The sequence below is a fragment of the Sus scrofa genome, chromosome 6, assembly GCF_054392235.1.
Source record: "Sus scrofa isolate SSC_HxYL_T2T_F1_AM1 chromosome 6, Sscrofa_HxYL_maternal_Yorkshire_Landrace_v2.0, whole genome shotgun sequence".
NCBI classification, from domain to species: Eukaryota; Metazoa; Chordata; class Mammalia; order Artiodactyla; family Suidae; genus Sus; species Sus scrofa.
The window spans coordinates 94135142-94153603 of NC_139388.1; the positions used below are offsets into that span (position 1 = coordinate 94135142).

At 43.4% G+C, this 18462-nt stretch overlaps 1 protein-coding gene across 8 annotated transcripts in view; it reads right to left on the reverse strand.

The window, feature by feature from the left end:
• The window catches only part of PHC2 (polyhomeotic homolog 2), a 111209-nt gene extending 94514 nt beyond the window's left edge, over positions 1-16695 (reverse strand). For 5 of the 8 annotated variants that reach the window (XR_014807440.1, XR_014807439.1, XM_084963772.1 and 2 more), the window contains exon 1: positions 16632-16695. The gene's annotated coding sequence lies outside the window, so the exon portion shown is untranslated. Of the gene's footprint in view, positions 1-15813; positions 16127-16631 lie in introns of all 8 variants that reach the window. The other 3 variants (XR_014807442.1, XM_021095848.2, XM_084963768.1) reach the window with 1 other exon arrangement.
• Positions 16696-18462: the final 1767 nt, after the last annotated feature.

The window sequence follows — 18462 nt, forward strand, 5'->3', positions numbered from 1 at the left end:
ATCTGGTGTGGCGTAGGCTGTGGCATAGGCTGGCAGCTACAGCTCTGATTCGACTCCTAGCCTGGGAACTTCCATATGCTATGGGTGTGGCCCTAAAAAGCCAAAAAAAAAAAAAAAAAGTTGTACCAGAAATAACATGAATAATAGGATAACAAGCATTGCTAAATTAATAAGTATTTATTAAACCTACTATTGAATATTGAAGTCTTAAAATACAGACAGTCCACCAACACTGGACAGGGCACAGGCAGAGAAAAATCACAGCAGGAGACTGAGATAGGTTCATCATGATGCGCTAAGTCAAGGAAACTGCTAGCGAGCGGAGTAGACAAAATGATATGACTTGGTATAGGATCTCATCTAATGTAGCATGGCACAGCTGGAGAACAACCACAGAAACACCATTCCATGGTAGCAATCTCAAATGTGAAGGCTCTTCAGGAAGATCATAAGTTTGTTTATTTTTATTTTTTTATTTTTATTTTTTGCTTTTTAGGGCTGCATTGGAGGCATATGGAAGCTCCCAGGCTAGGGGTCAAATCAGAGCTACAGCTGCCAGCTTTTGCCACAGCCACAGCAACGTGGGATCCAAGCCACGTCTGCGACCTACACCACAGCTCACAGCAATGCTGGATCCCGGACCTACTGCACAAGGCCAGGGACTGAATCCACAACCTCATAGAAACCAGTTGGATTCATTTCTGCTGTGCCACAATGGGAACTCCTAGAAAGATCATAAGTTTAAAAGACAGAAATGCAAACACTGTAAGGCTTTGCTAATAGTGATGACAACCTCAAACTAAAAGGTCTCTCTTTGAGCAACTGATGGTATGGTATTGAGAATGTATCAGGCTTTCTTGGTTAAATTGGACTCTATGTATAATAATATACTGTCCTCAGTACCTTACTGTTGTTTTGTTCCACTCTATGTAAATTATGAACTTTGAATTCTTTTTCTAATGAAAGACACTGATTATCTGTCCAGCCCTGTCTTACAATGCCTCCTGTGGCCCAGAGTACACGACTGCAAGATGAATGGCCCAAGGCTGTATTTACGGTCTAGTGACAATGGAATTATGGTGCTACTGAGGGGAATGCAGTATGGCATTGTGAGAGGTGGTATGGTGTGGTGGAAAAACTTGAACAAGTCATTTGGTATCTCCGGATTTCAGTTTTTTTTTCACTGAGTACTCAATATGTAATACCTAAAGCTCGAATTTAATAAGGTTATTACGAAGATTAGATGAGATGTTTGGCCATGCTTGCTAGCATGCTGAGACACACACACACACACACACACACACACACACACACACACACACACATGAAAGGTTAATTGGTGAAGTCGATGTATTGCCTATAACCTGGCCCCGGGTACCCTATTCTAATTGTCCTCATTTATTTTCAGTATGACCAACAAGGATTTGGAGAAAAACAGTAATTCTGGGACCAGACAGTCAGTAGTTGGTGGAAGGTGCCAGGGTTTAAACACTGTTAGCATTTTCTTTGTCTGACTCTCTCACTGTAGTTTTGGTCTTTATCTCAATGGTTCTAAGTGTTTCACTCCTTGTTTGATTATTGGGATGAGGCATCAAACTAAACATGTAAACACTGAAGACTATTGACAAAGAGATAGCAGGGCTTATAGCCAAGACTCAGTAAGCTCTCTACAACCATGGAACCTCAGTAAAGCACCATCTCGGCAGCCTCAGTCCTATTCTGAAATTCCATTTAGACTTCCTGCCATTCTAATAACAATGAATTAGTCCCTAAATCTCTAATACCCATTTTTGATTTATCTAGATGTATGACTTTGTTACTTTAAATATGGATCTACTTTTTAACTATTCAAAACCCATGCCTGAAGTGACGAAGTTTTTTCAAAGAAAGGAACCTACTATCAACGTGTAAAGTCCCTCGAAAAGATGTTAGAAACTTGCACTTAAAAACTAGGGAAACAGGAACTCTCCCACCTCAAAGAACTAAAAAACTGGACGACATACATAAAGGAATGTTTTCCAGACATGGGTTGACAGACAATGCAGGCCTTTGATCGGAGACAAGAGAAACAAAGTGAGCCCTGAGATTGTGTCAGCTTACTGCCTGGAGGCAGTTTCCAGGATGTATCACAAGAACGGGGAACCCAAACAGAGCTCAGTGGTCTCACTGGGCTGAAGAGCCCAAGATTAGAGATCTAGGAGGACAGTGTTAGGATTTGTGAACCAGAGAACCACAGAGAAGGAAGCTGCACTGAGGGAAAGAGAAAGAGTGAAGCAGCACACACTCTTCTATTTATAGGAGGCCTCCCTGGAGTCTTCGGCTGAGTATAGATTTGCACATGCATGAGAGGAAACTACTCAATACTGTAAAGGAGATAGGAGAACGACTCCCAGAGTTCACGCAGGGCTTGGAGTAGTTTGTGTTCACATCAGTCGGAGTAGAAAGACCTTGTAATGCACAAGGAATTACATAGAATCATCAGAAGGGTACTGCCTTAGTAGTGAGGGCTAAATTAGTCCTAGAATAAAGGCTGCTTTGGATCCTCCATAACAAAGCTTAAAAACAATCCCTGAAAGGATCAAACTGACTCCAGGTAACTTAACTACATTCCAAAGCAAAATCTAGCAACCAGGAATATAAAATTAACAATGTCCAATATCCAATAAAAAATAACCAGGCAGGAAAAGAAACTCATTAGCTGGGAGAAAACAAGAAACACAAACATACCTGGAAATGACAACGATGAAAGAACTAGCAGATGAGGTTATTAAAACACCTTTAATAAACATGTTCCATATGTTTAAGAAGGAAGGAAAAAAACATGGGGACAAAGAGAATGGAGATGTAAAAACAAATACTTAAACATCTCGAGACTAAAATATAACAAGTGAAATTACAAGTACACTGAATTAGGTTTTGATATAATAGGAACTTCAGAAGAAAAGACCAGTAAACTTAGAGACATATATAGTTTTATTAGAAACTATAAACATATAGTTTTATTAGAAACTATAAAAAATGGAGCACAGACAGAAGACAAAATAAAAATGAATCAGTAGCCCATGGGACAATATCAAGCAAGATAACATTCATGAATTTGGAGTTCTAGAAGAAAAAGAGATCTGGAGGGGAAGGGAACAAAAAAGTTTGAAGAAATAATGGCTAAATTTTTTCCAAATCTGATAAAAATTATAAACCCACAGATCCAAGGAGCTCAAATCCAAATAGAATAAATAGAAAGAAAACAATTCCAAGGAACATCATAAGCAAATTGCTAAAATGATAAAAAGAAAACCTGAAAAGCAGCCAGAGAAAAAAGACACATTACCCAAGACCAAAATAAGAATTACAGCATATTTCTTATCATAAAGTATTCAAGCCAATGGGCAATGGACAGGCATCTTTAAAGCACTGGAAGAAAAAAAACCTGTCAATCGAGAATTCTTTACTCAGTAAAAATCTCTCTCAATATGAATGTAAAATAGAACTTTTAAAACAGAAAAATTCTGAAAGAATTAATTCTGGTATATCTGCACTACTAAATAGATTAAAAGAAGTTCTTTAGGCTAAAGGAAATTGATAAAAGATGGAAATACAAAGGGAAAAAAAAGTGTCCAAAACAATAAGTGGGTAAATATAAAAGTCATTTTTTCTTATTTTAAAAGGAAAATTGATTATTTAAAACAAAAATAACATTTTAAGTGTAATATATGATAACACAAAGGTCAACAGGGAAGAAATAGAAGTATACAGTCTTAAAGTTCTGTCCTATAATGTGATATAATATTATTTGAGGATGAACAAGGATAAGTTAAAGATGAATATTATAAACATGAAAGCAACTACTAAAAAAAGGTAAAACAAAGACACAGGCAACAAACCAGTAAGAAAGATACAATAAAGATATGAATAAGAAAGTTGGATAATCCAAACTTGAGCAAAAAAAGAGAAAAAAAGGAACAAACAACAGATGGGATAAATTGAAAGCAAACAGCAAGATGGGCAATTTAAACCCAATCATAGCAATAATTACAATAAATGTAAATTGTAAACATCCCAATTAATTGGCAGAAATGCATTTCATACTGGATTAGAAAGCAAGGCTCAACTATATGCTTTCTAAAAGAAACCCACTTTAAAATGAAAGATACATACGTTTTATATATATATATAAAATAATATATAAGGATACACACACACACACACAAGGATAGAAAAGTTATACTATGAAAACAGTAACACAGGAAAGCTGCAGTGACTGAGTCAACATCAGGCAAAATAGACTTCAGGACAGGGAATACTGTAAAAATAGGAATAAAAGTAAACGACAGAACTACGGAAAAGAAGATCATTTCATAGTGATAAAGGGGTCCATTCATCAAGAGGACTTACAATCCTAAATGTGTGTGTGCACCTAGCATCAGAATTTCAAAACAGATAAAGCTGTTCTATATTAGTGATGTTAATAGTGGACAAATCATTTCATCCCTTAGAGTCAGTTTCCTCATCCGTAAAATGGGAGTAATAAGAGCACCTGCCTTGCAAAGTCATTGTGAGGATTAAATAAGAACTCACATAATGTCCTAGCATGGCAATTTGCATGTAAAATAAGTAATAATAATAATAAATAATAATCACAATTTACTATTATATAATAAATACTACTATTTCTCATAAAACTCTTAGAAACATTGTTCATCTTCAATTTAATAATTTTCTTGGGTAGAGGAGTTTTTGCCTTTGGAGACTGGGATCTCATGGGTGAAAGGTCCTAACACCACACAGAAAAAGCAGACAATAATGCAGGCTGCAGTTGTGGTATGCACATCTTTGCAGAAACAAGGAAAGAAGAATGTGAGAGCTCTGTAAGTCAGAAAAGGACAGGAAGTAGGACCCAAAGAATTTGACATGTGACCTAAGAGCACTAGCACATAGCACTTGAGGTTGAGGGTAAATGAGAGAAAAATAAGAATTTCCATAGCAGAAGTCTGAAAAAGAGATGTAATAGGAGCTCCTGTCTTGGCTCAGGGGAAACGAGTCCGGCGAGTATCCATGAGGATGGAGGTTTGATCCCTGGTCTTGCTCAGTGGGTTAAGGATCTGATGTTGCCATGAGCTGTAGTGTAGGTTGCAGATATGGCTCCAATTCCACATTGCCATGGCTGTGGCGTAGGCCGGCAGCTGCAGCTCCAATTCAACCCCTAGTTTGGGAAGCTCCATGTGCCGAGGTGCAGCCCTAAAAAGACTAAATAAATAAATAAATGAGATGTAATAGATTCATTTTCTACAGGAATGCACTGAGTGATTGGAACTTTGGACTCTGGAGGGATGAAGGTTGAGAGGAAGGACTTAGGACAGGAATGGTAAAATCATGATGGGTACAGACAAGAGAAACACACACCAGCTCTGTTTTACACCCCAGATGCCAGCACAGGGGCCAGGATGAAGTTAGAAGATGGACCAGGAAAGCCCAAAACTCAAGAAAGCTTTGGTTCAGGACAAATAAAACTGCAAGCAACCCCAAGACGTGGGTGCTTGTAGATCTCAGCGCTCCCAGCCAGTAGCCCAGTACTCTGCATGCCATCCATAAATCTGGTGTATATCTTCGAGAGTAAACATACTGGCAGGAGAGGAGAAGCTGAGCTAGTGGCCCCTTCTTGCCGTGGGGTTCTGGCTCCTGTTTCTGTCCTGTCTAGACCAGCCTCCGCCCCGGGGATGTGATCCTGTGCTCATGTTTCTCCTGAAGTGCTTCAACAGCTTCCATGGCCTCCGACATAAAGTCCAAGGTCTGTGGGCTGGAAATAAGCCTTCTGTGTGGGAGGCCAGCCTACTTTTCAGCCTTGTTTCTGCCCCTACTCTACTCACACGTCTTGCTCCAACATGTGGGGTCACTGGGATTCTCCACAGGGACTCTGCTCTCACACCTGCACCCCACCTGTGCACGTGCTGCCCCTCCTCTCTAAGGTGCCCTGTCTGCCTGAGGGACTCTTCCTCTTCAGACATCATCTCAAGTGTCACTTTCTCCTGAAGGTGACACTTTTTTTTTTTTTCTTTTTTGGCGGTGCCCACAGCATGCCAAAATTCACAGGCCGAGGATAGAACCTGTACCACAACAGTGACAATGCTGGATCCTTAACCCACTAGGCCACCAGGGAACTCCCAGAAGGTGACAGCCCCTTCTAAGCAGAGCTAAAGGACTCCTCCTCTAACCTTTTAAGACATTTTGTCCCTACTTCTATTAAGGCACAAGTACCATCCCATAATCGGTATTGCCACGTCTGTCTTCATTCATAAACTTCTGGGGTGCCAGGATTGGGGTGGAGTCATTTTCGCATCCCGAGCTACCAAACACAGAGGCTTTAAAACTGTTTGTTGAAAAAATGACCAGATTTTAAAGACCAAAAGTAGAAATACAGCTTAAATACTTGGGTGAACATGACACAGCAGGATACTGAAAGACAATCAGGGATAGTGGGTCTATAATTAGAAGGGTTCGTCAGGGATGGCAGCTAAATACTCCCCTCTAATTGTCCCTTGTTGCCATGATCAGGGGCAGAATTTGGGGCTGGATATACTGCAGACCTGACCCAGTATGATATTCCTTGTCTTATATTATTAGTTCCAACCATTTTGCATACTCATTTTGCCTCTGAGAAAGCAATTTCATTTTCACATGCATTAGTGTCGCCATCTTCCGCGAAGTAACCCCTCTTTGAAAATGTTCCAAAAGCCAGGTTCCTCTCTTGCACTTTAACTCTCATTTTCTCTGTCTCTTACTAAATAGAATGGGAAACATCAGAGTTAACTTAACTTTGGGGTTAAAATAATCTGAGCCCAAACTCAGTGTACAACTTTAGGGAAGTTATTAAAACTTTCTGCCTCTCAACAGTCTCCTTCAAGTGCCATCGACCCTATATCCAGGAGGTCACAGGAAACAGTAAAAGGTAAACTGACAGTTTTACTTCACATGCATGAGGTATGTCCTTCAAACATATTAACCTGTTTAATCCTACAATCCTTCCAGGCAGGTCCTACTATTATCCCCACTGTGCACAGGGAGATGGAGCACAGAGCGGGTGAGGGCTTGGTCAAGGCTGATGACTGGTAGAGGCAGGGCTGGAACCCAAGCAGCCTGGTGCTAATGAACCATGACCCTCCACTTCTTCTCTAGCCTGGTGAAAGGCACTGTGCATTGTACCAAACTCCAGTATATTCCAGTGTATAAAGGAGACACTGAATGGTAGGCCTCAGGGATGCGAGAGGGTTACACATTTCAATCCAAATGCATTTTACAGCCAAGATTTTACAACTCAAGCCACCCATCATATTTAGCTAAAGTAAGAAGGTACTCTCATGATTTGAGCCATTAAGGAGATGAATCTGTCCTTCACCGGTACGACACGTACAATTTGTAAGACACCGCCACTAGATGACATATACCTTGGGGCGTTTATAGATGAGAGTCAGGTTTTTTTTCAGGTGCTGCCGTACAACTGTTTCAGGTGCAGAAGATACAGCTGTTCGTGGAATTTTTCTACAGCATTTTATTTTTTAAAAAAAGCATGACATATTTCAGTACATATCACCCCCTACTCAAAAAATTAACTTAGACAAAATTTAAGGAACATCCACTAGGTATAGTATGATACCTCCAAATTGTTATCAATCTCTTATCATCGTATTCCCTGCTGGGCGATGGGAACACTAAAAAGTGCTGAATAAACATCCCTTGAATGCATGAAAACTATTTCACAGATGGATTTGGAGGAACTCTGCATTTCCAGATGTTTCTTCAGAAGGAACGGGTGCCTTATAATAGCCATCTTTCCCCTGGAGAAAATATTCAGACCAGAGGGAGAGCTTAACTCCTCAAGTCTCTGGAAAAGCCTAAAGCCACCTTTATCTGTACTTGTGGTTTCTATGTGGTTTTCTTCTCTCACCAGAAAGAGAATACAGTAGTATGATTGGGTTACAGTGGTTTCTAGGGCCTGTATAAATTCTGCTGAGGTTCTCTCTTCTATCAGGAAAAGTTTCCCTGGCAACCATATTTACATTAATTCCCTCCCCTCCCTTGATTAATTCCTTGGTATGAAAATTAATTTGCACTGAATTGCCCAAGCTCACAAGTTAATCAGTTTAACAGACCCATAAAATTTTATTTATTTATTTATTTATTTATTTATCTTTTTAGGGCCACACCCATGGCACATGGAGGTTCCCAGGCTAGGGGTCTAATCGGAGCCGTAGTCACCGGCCTACGCCAGAGCCACCACAACACAGGATCCAGGCTGCATCTGCAACCTACACCACAGCTCATGGCAATGCCGGATCTTTAACCCACTGAGTGAGGCCAGGGATTGAACCCGCAACCTCATGGATACTAGTGGGGTTCTTAACCTGCTGAGCCATAATGGGAACTCTGTCAGACTCATAAAATTTTAGAACTCGGTTTCTGGCCCAAACCTGCTTCTTTGGAAATCTGGATATAATTCTCCTCAGTTCAAATATTTTAAAACACATCAAATATGTGTGCTCGATATTTCTGGCTCTAGGTAGAGAAAAGAATACTCTCCTAAGGGCATCTGGCCAATATTACTAGTTAGGAAGACAAAGAGGGGAAGAGGTGCCTCAGTTCTGAGTAGAGCAAGATAAGCTGTGATAAATGAATGAAGGATCAAGACAAAATACCTGGACCCTGTGAAATGATGAACTCAGGCCTAAGATTCTGGTTGATCAGCGCTCAGGACCTGATTAAAGGAATGGGATATGAAGATCAAGAATGGAGTGTTATTAATTCATTCACCAAGTATTTATTAAGCAGCTAATAGTGCTTACTGCTGGCAAGACAGCAGTTGATAAGCCAGACCCAGATCTTGCTTTCATAAAGTTTATAGTCAGATATTAAATAGTGAATCAGGAGTTCCCATTGTGGCTCAGCGGTAACAAACTCGACAGGTGTTCAGATCTGGGCAAGTGGTATCTGATATCCATGAAGACATGGGTTCCATCCCTGGCCTCACACAGTGGGTTAAGGATCCGATGTTGCTGTGAGTTGCAGTGTAGGTTACAGATGTGGGTCGGATTTGGCATTGCTGTGGCTGTGGTGTAGGCCAGCAGCTATAGCTCCAATTTGACCCCTAGCCTGGGAATTTGCATATGCCACACCTGTGGCCCTAAAAAGCAAAAAAAAAAGGGAACCAGTATTGATTTTGTTATTGAACCAAGTGTCTTTGGGCTAGGGACTCATTATATGATTTCCTACAAGGGCCAGAATTGGCTTCAGGGTATGGATGGAGCAGAGACTTACAGACAGAAACAAGTTCAAGAAGTCCTCCCTGGAGAAGGTAAGCTGGCAAGTCAGGAAGTCTTTGACATATGCAATGGTTTCTTTATGTCTTCAACAACAATGATACATGAGCTTCTAGATAGGGAGATGAAGGGTATATTTTTCAGAGGGTGCAACCGCTAGGTACTTTGCCGTATACATATGCTTTCTAATGAATACAGTAAAAACCATATAAAGGTCCAAGCCATTCTTAAGTGTATTCAACAACCATTATTGAGCATCTACTACGTTCAAGGAATAGTTTTAGGAATTAAAGCTGCGGAAATGAAAAAGACAGAGTCTTGAGCAATTACAACAATGTGGTAAGTACTATAATGAGATGTTAAAGCACAAAGAGAGATCAGAGAGGAAGGATGCTCATTCACTGAAAGCAAGTGGAAGAACGCTTCTGAACTGATTCTTAAAAGACAGGGAAGTCCGTTGTTTTAAGCTGATAAATCCAGGGGTAATTTGTTACACAGCAATAGAGAACTACTACAGGGCCTTATGGAGACTCTACCAGCAGCACAAATAGGAGACCATGGAGAACACTGGTCACCGAGACTCCTTCATGACATATGCTGTAGGTCACACTCTAAATCTCTTCCTACTGTTAATCTCACATATTCTTAGGCTCACCTGATCCACGATGGAAGTAGAAAGTGAGATGGGATGGGATTGACGCTGGTGATGGAGGAAGCAACACAACCTCAGTCTTGCCTGATATCCTCTGCAGAGGAATCTAGGTTGGATGGTGTTCAGATCTGGGCAAGTGGTCAGCTAGTGTCAAGTGTCAGGGCTTGGTCAGGACCTGGTCAAATGATTACTCAGAGAGACCGGGAGTGGCAGGAGCCTGAGGATGAGCCAATGCTGTAACTAAGAGAGCAATAACCATGAAAACTAGAAAAACCGAAAGTGCTGTCAGTTCCAAGGAGTGATTGATTATGCAACCCCAAGTGAGGGACCATGTCAAAAGTTAAGTTTTTCTGGTTTTCATGATCCATACAGGTAGATGGAGGGACAGAGTGGACCACACAGGCAAGAAGGTCACACGATCACTCAGGACAAAAGTGGTGAGCAGGGCTACATGATTCAGACTTGCTGGGTGGTCCTTGGTGTGGGTGCCAGCCTGGCTAAAGAGGCATCAGATCAGGGCAAATTGTATTATAACTGTTCGACCCCAATTTCTGTTACAATAGGTTGAAAAATGATCTTCCTAGCAAATGAAAACATCTACAAAAGGCACGGAAACTAACCATTTTCTATTTATTTATTTATTTTTTTTTGGTGGTCTTTTTTGTCTTTTTGTTGTTGTTGTTGTTGCTATTTCTTGGGCCGCTCCCTCGGCATATGGAGGTTCCCAGGCTAGGGGTTGAATCGGAGCTGTAGCCACCGGCCTACACCAGAGCCACAGCAACGCTGGATCCGAGCCACATCTGAAACCTACACCACAGCTCACGGCAACGCCGGATCGTTAACCCACTGAGCAAGGGCAGGGACCGAACCCGCAACCTCATGGTTCCTAGTCGGATTCGTTAACCACTGCGCCACGACGGGAACTCCACCATTTTCTATTTAAATTGAGAGTAACAACAGGATCAGGATGGCATTTCTGTCCAATAATACTCTCATGATATGATGGATGAGTTTCCAGAAGCCATTCTAGGTAAATAATTCCTTGCCTCTATTCTCGATTCTCTTTATCCTGGCTATTTACTTGAACTTCAGGATATCCCCTTTTCGCCCTTTATACTAGGAGTCCAGAAAGAGAAGACAGGAAAATGTGATCGTGTACCATTACACAGCAAGGACTTTAGGCTGGCAGCGAAAAAGAAGTGTACAGCGCTGAACACTTTCCTGGCTTCAGGAGGGAGTATTGATACCTTGGGTAGAACTGATTCCATAATTTGTGGGGCCCAGGGCAAAACAAAAATGCAGATCCCCTTGTTTAAAATTCTGAACAATTTCAAGACGGCAACAAGAGAGCATTGAACCAGGTGTGGGGCCCTTATAAATGCAGGGCCCCAGAAAACTGCACAAGCCACACACCCGGGAAGCTGGCCCCACCTTCAGGGACAGTACAGTTTGGTCCTTTCGTACAGCTTTAGAGTCGGAGCTGGGTCCAAATCCCATCTTTCCCCTCATTAATTATGTGATCAGAAGCAATTTATTTAGCTTTTCCATGCTTCCAAGAGGTTGTATGGTTGTAATCCAGCCTTGTGAAGATTAAATGGAATAATGAATCACATTTCTACAATGCTTAGCCCAGAATAGGCACTCAACAAGTGGTGGCTACACTCTTACTGTTCAATGAAATGTACAGGTAATTCTCAAAGGAGTGGGTTTAAGAAATGAACTGCTGAATTGCTATTAAGGATATGAAAGAAGAAAATGGTATCTTAGGACAACTAAAATAATGATGCAGATAGGGAAGGGCAAATCTTTTGCTTGACTCTTCTGCCTTCTCAGACCTCTTTCCTATTTCTCTTCTTCCTTTTACTTCCAATGCCTTTACTGTGGATAAGAAATGGAGACAGATCTACCTGCTGTCTCCATTTCTTACCCACATTTCATGCCCCAACTGTCTTTAATCTGGCATTTAATACCCCTATGGTCATTCCTCATGGAACTGAAGTATCATTTTCGGAAAGAACCCCCTGTGTACTAAGTATAATGGAACATTTCCCACTTTTTCTGTAAAATTGCATGCTGCTGACCAGTTCCTCCAGCTTGAAACCCTCTCTTTGCTTGACTTCTGTGGTGCTACACCCTCATGGCTAACAGCCTGTCTAATCCGCCTTGCATCTATCAGGTACACAAATAAATGGTCGTAGAGAGAATGCATTTGTTGGGTGAATAAATTAGAAGGGCTTTTTTTTTTTTTTACTTCTCTGATAGTCCTTATTTTTCACCATACTGACCTCCTTTCCTCTTCCCCCCTCCCTGAATGTGGGCAATCTCCATGCTTCAGCCTTGGTCCTCTATCCCTCTATTTCCATGCTGCTAAGAACTAAGTGGGAACTAAGCTAATCACATGGCTTCACTTATCACCCACATATAAGACTCCTCTCTCTGGCCCTCCCAGCCCCCTCCCCCCACATATTTAGGGGATGCATCCACTTATAAATTCCAATATCACAAGAGGGAGTTCCTGTCATGGCACAGTGGAAACGAATCCAACTAGGAACCATGAGGTTGTGGGTTCAGTCCCTGGCCTTGCTCAGTGGGTTAAGGATCCAGTGCTGCTGTGAGCTGTGGTGTAGGTTGCAGACGCAGCTCAGATCTGGCGCTGCTGTGGCTGTAGCCGTGGCCAGCGGCTACAGCTCTGATTAGACCCCCTAGCCTGGGAACATCTATATGCCGCAGGCGTGGCCCTAAAGAGACAAAAAACAAACAAACAAACAAAAAACAAAAAAAAAAACAAAAAAAATTAATATCACCACAAGATATATAGCACTTAGATTTTTCTCTTCTCCCCTGAATTGGCTTTTCTTTCTATCTGTCCTGTCTCTGTTGATCTTGGCACCCAAGTTCAAGGCTACAGTTGATTCCTCCTTATTTCTTGTCCTCCGTATCTATCAGCCCTAGAGCCCTGTTGATGTTTCTTTTATAATACTTATTTTCACTGCCATCACCCTAATTTAATTCCTTATCCCCTCATACCTAAACTATTCAATAACCTGCTAACTGGTTGTATGGTTCTCTATCCCTACTAAAGTTTATGCTCCACATTGTTGTTGAAAATCTTCTTAAAATACTACTTTTTATAACCCCCACACATCCCTAACCAAACATCTTCAGACTTTCCATCATACAGAATAAAGTCATTCCTTAGTTCAGCATTTAATACCTGTTAAAATCCGGCTTCAACAAACGCCTCCAATCTTACTTCTCTAGTTTAACTTTCCGATCTTGCCAGACTGGTCAAGCTCATCAACTGATCCCGGAAAACTTTCTTCCGTGTTCTCGTCCTGTGGTGTTTTGTTGTTGTGGTTGTGGTTGTGGTGGTTGTTTTGGCGGAGCCCCATGATATGTGGAAATTCCAGACCAGGGATTGAACCAGCGTCACAGCAGCAACCCGAGCTGCTGAGGTGACAACACCAGATCCTTAACCTGCTGTGCCACGAGGGAACTCCCACAGTCCTGTGTTTTCTGAACATTATTATTCCTGTCTAGAAAGCCCTTCCACTTTCCTTTATATAACAAAATTCGCCATATCTCTGAAAAAAAAAGCCTTCCTAGACAATCATAGCCCATGGTGATCTTTCTCTTTCTTCAACTCCTGTAATACCACATGTTTAGCATTTTGAAAATTTAGTGAAGTACTGCTTTATGTTTAATCTTCACAAGCGTATGAAGAGGTGGCATTATTACAGATGAAGAAACAAAGTCAAATAACACACCCAAGTCAGGCGGCAAGTCATGGATAGAACTGGGATAAGAATCCTTGCTTAGCTGAGAATAATCCCCAGACTACGCCACCTCTCTCATTTTCCTGTCTCCAAAGCACAAACACAGCGCAGTATTTACACACAAGCAGGTGCTCAGTAAACATGCTGATTGAGAAGACTGCTTAAATAGCACCCATGATTCTCCAGCACTCACAGAATTGTCAATCTCAGCAGAGTACATCAGGCATATCCCCCCAGCGTCACCTTCTTTACCCGGATTGATCTGTAAGAGAGCTCAAGACTGAGGATTTGCCAAAAATTCACCACAATCCATTCTAAAAATAAGTTTTGGTTTGAGCAAAGCTAAACGCCTTTATCTGAGTCAGACAATAGATGAGTTTGGGGGGGTGAGGTCTCCTTTACCACCTCTGGGCCCATCTTTGCTCAGTTTCTGAATGATCAGGAGGTGAAAACAGGCTGGCTAGTTAATGGCTTACGAAATAAAATGGACTATTTATAGTTCTAGAGGTGGATGCTAAGGCAGCAGAACAGGATTTTCTCTCTGCTCTGGTAGCTGAGACCTCAGTAAGAGAAGCCTAGCAAAAGTGAGTCATGAGTGGAAACTGGATCAAAATAGGCCAGCAGTAAAGAGGGCGAAAGAACAGAAAGGAGGTATTGGAAATATTCTATTGAGAAGACAGTGCTGTCCTTTTCTGCACAGCCCTGCTCTACACAATGGGCTCCCCCATCTCTCCATGAGTCATGATCTCAGTCTTGAACTGCTTGTCCTGACCCACATACCAGCCCAGATCCTTCCAGCTTCTGATCTGATTACTCGTTTCCCAAGGTCTCACAGATCTGATATTGCAGACTTGACATTTGGCAAGGCTTCCCTCACTGTATGGTTTAGGCTTGCCCCCCTGGGATGATGCCTCTAGTGCACACCTATGCCCGGTTTTCCAGCTCTCTATCTTGGAGCTACCGTAAACCACCCCTTTCCCATCTCCATATGGTTGGACTGTTCTTGGAAAGATGTGAGTGACACAGACCAGAAGTGAATCTCAAATAAATAAATAAATAAATAAAAACAAAAAAACAAGGAGAAAATGTGGGAGAACAAGATAGAAACTATCCCTGGAAAATGTGGTGGGAATTGATATTCTAGGTTACTGTATTGAGAAAGGAAAAAGGCCACGGCTGCAACATAAAGCCATGGCCTTGAGATACCAAACTGTTTTAAGTGTCTATATTCAGTGTCCTCTGCTTTGGCTGCCCTTCCTGTTCTTCCTGATCTTCTCTACAAGGCAAACTCCTATTCACCCTTGAAGACCTTACTTACACGTGTTTTTCTCTGGAAAGCCTTCCCTGATCCTCTCAAACAGCTAATTGTTCCCTCCTCTGTGCTTCCACAGCTCTTTATAGACACATCTATTATGCTGTTATCACTTTTACTGGCAACTTTATTTCCATCTCTCCCACTACTTCTTTGAGGACAAGGACTAATTATCTTATTCATCTTTGCATCTCCAGGACCTAGCGGAGTGCCTGGCATAGAGCAAGTGTTTGTGGTTGTGTAATAAAAGACATCAAGAGCAACATGAAAGGGCAATTTGCACTTCACTTGCACAAATCAAATTGGTTTCTGGTACTTTTCATGTGTACCCACGTTTTTCCTTGCTTTAGAAGAAAAGACTTTAGACCCATAAAAGAAATTCTATTGATATCACTGGCACATTAGCCAATTTTTTTTTTACTTAATGAATTTTATTACATTAGCCAATTTTTCATCTGCCCTGGTAATAGAAACACCCCCAACCCCAACCCCCAACCCCCACTCCACATACACACACACTTCCTCCAAGAAGCTCCCAGGGCAAGCTTAATATTAGTGGCACATGGCCCATCCTACCATTTCTATTGTAGTGAAAGCTAAATTACACTGTAAGCCTAAAGCTGCCACCAATCTTAGTGAACTGGTGGTGGTGGGGGGTGGCGGTGGATAATTAAAAGAACACACTTCTGTAGCAGGCCTAGGAGGAGGGTGAGGGAGTAAAATGAATTTAAACCTGGCCTTATAAGAAATCTGTTAGAAACTCACGGAGAACAGCCGCTTCCTCTGGACATGACAGACCTGATCCAGGTGTCCAGCTGTGACATTTTCCCATGAATGTCAAGTCATCACCCAGCACAGAAAATAAGGGGCCAGTGCCTTTCTTGGGCATCTCTCCTTCCCCATACTGGCAAATCTTGGAGTCTGCTTTTCCTTTAGGGGATTGTCCGCTCTTCCCAGCGCCGACAATCCCCGCGTCCCTTGGCTGATGTCTCCCAAGCACCACTCTTGCCTTCGTCCCACTGGGGCCCCAGCTTGACTTCGGGTCAAAAGTGCCGGGGTCTGGGCTGTCAGGCCGCGGCTGGAAAGGGGGCGCCGAGGTCAGGCCCGACCCTGGGGTCTCCTCGCACCCTGCGGGATGCGCGGAGGAGACGCAGGCCGCGCAAGGCCACGGGCTGCAGAGGCCCAGGCCTCTGGGCGGGAGGGGCTCGGCCCCCCCCGAGAAACCGTGTGAGTGCCGGTACTCCAGCCGGTTCCCCGTAGCCTCCCGCGAGCCCCGGCCCCGAAGCTGCCCCGCAGCCCTCCCTGAGACTGGGTCCCGGCCCCTGGGCGTGCTGCGGCGGGTCGATCTGCCGGCTCGGGCTGCTCGGCCCTCGCGCGGGCCCCACGCCGCGGATCCCGGGTCAGGCCGCCGTCCGCCTGCCTGCCGGAGCCCACGGCAGTGCCCCGCCCCGCCCCGTGCGGCCCGGCCCAGCGGTGACAGCTGGGTGCCCAAAGGGTTAAGCCGGCAGCGCAGCGGCCCGAGTGCCCCGCGCGTTGCCAGTCCGCCGTGAGCCGGCCCCAGCGCGCACGCGCCCGCCCGTTACCTGCGGTCGCGTTCGCGCTCCTCCTCCACCTGGCCGCTCTCTCCCGGGGGCCGCCCCTCAGCCCGCCCCCTCGGCTCGGCGCCGCGCACCCTGCTGGCTACTCGGCCAAGGCCCGGGGAGGAGGAGCGTGGGGCGATTACCATATATTAGCATACCAACGTGCATCACGTGGCTTCTCCAGCCAATGGTCACTCTAGAAAGGCGGGGATTGGGCTGAACACGCCCGGGTGCTGCCCTGAACCGGTGGCCATGGCAACGGGTGAGGGGGGTGGGGAAGCACAGAGCATCGCTCCTACCTGAGATACGTGTGGAGGCATCTGCATATTTCCTACCTCGCGGAAGGAGATAGACTGAATTTGGTTCCCCTCAGAGGAACTGAGATTCAGCAAACATTTATACGTTTGCCACATGTTTAACACTTTTCTACAGAATAGGATTCTCGAGATGACCCTGTGATGTTTAACCCCACTTGATAGAAGGGAAAGAGGAGGCTCAGAGAAGGTAGGCCACTCACCCTAGGTCACACACCCACACTAAATGACAAAAGTGGAGATCTGAGCCCATTTCTGACTTGGGGCTCGGGTCGCTCCTGAGTTAGTTCCTCCACCAGGGGTCCCCTAGCACCTCCTCACAATTCCAGGTACACCAAGCCGCTGAGAAAATCCTCATAGACACTCTGTACGTGCTTTAGTGTTTCCTCACGACGACCTTTGAAGTTAGTAGGCAGAACAATTATGCTTATATTGCAGATGAGGCGAAATGAGGCTCAGAGAGGTGATGGTGCCCTGCCTTTTGTTAAACAGCTATTAAGAGCTTAGTGCTTAACTACTGTGATTTACACTCAAGCTTGCTACGTTGTAAATTTTTAAATTCAATCTTCTCAACGTGGTGGTATTGCTATGACTGTTTTACACAGTAAGAAACTGAAGTTTCGGAGTTCCCGTCGTGGCGCAGTGGTTAACGAATCCGACTAGGAACCATGAGGTTGCGGGTTCGGTCCCTGCCCTTGCTCAGTGGGTTAACGATCCGGCGTTGCCGTGAGCTGTGGTGTAGGTTGCAGACGCGGCTCGGATCCCGCGTTGCTGTGGCTCTGGCGTAGGCCGGTGGCTACAGCTCTGATTCAACCCCTAGCCTGGGAACCTCCATATGCCGAGGGAGCGGCCCAAGAAATAGCAATAGCAACAACAACAACAACAACAACAAAAAGACAAAAAGACAAAAAAAAAAAAAAAAAAAAAGAAACTGAAGTTTGGGGAATTTAAGAAGATTTCCCAAGGTTACACAGCTAAGAAGTAGAAGATGGGGGTTCAAATCCGGGCTTATGTGGCTCCCAAGCTAGTCTCATGGAGTCTCACTGTAACAGGTTAATTTAATTTAGACTTGGACTTCAGAACCCCTTCTCTAAGAGGTCTTTCTCTCCTGTCTTAAGATGTGACCATGTTCTCTCTTAATCCAGCAAAATATCACACTCATGACAAGTGATATGTGTCAAGGCCACAGAGGCTAAATTTTGAAAGAAAATAGAGTCACCCCTGCAGGTGGGTTAAGGACACTATAATTCTTGGCTCTTCATATTTACCCCTAGAGATCTGATAGCCTAAAGGCAGAATAGTTTAAAAGTCTATGCATCAGCATATAGACTTTCCTTCTCCTTCCTTTAGTTTAGCTCAGTGGTTTTATAATTATTGGACAAAATAATGCCTCAAATCAAATATATTCAACTTTATAGGCATTTTAAGGGATTATCAAATGTCATTTTGAATATCTGTACATTTCACTTTACTGGGCTGACTTTAAATACAGTTTCCTCCTAAGCCGTGATGTTTGCTGT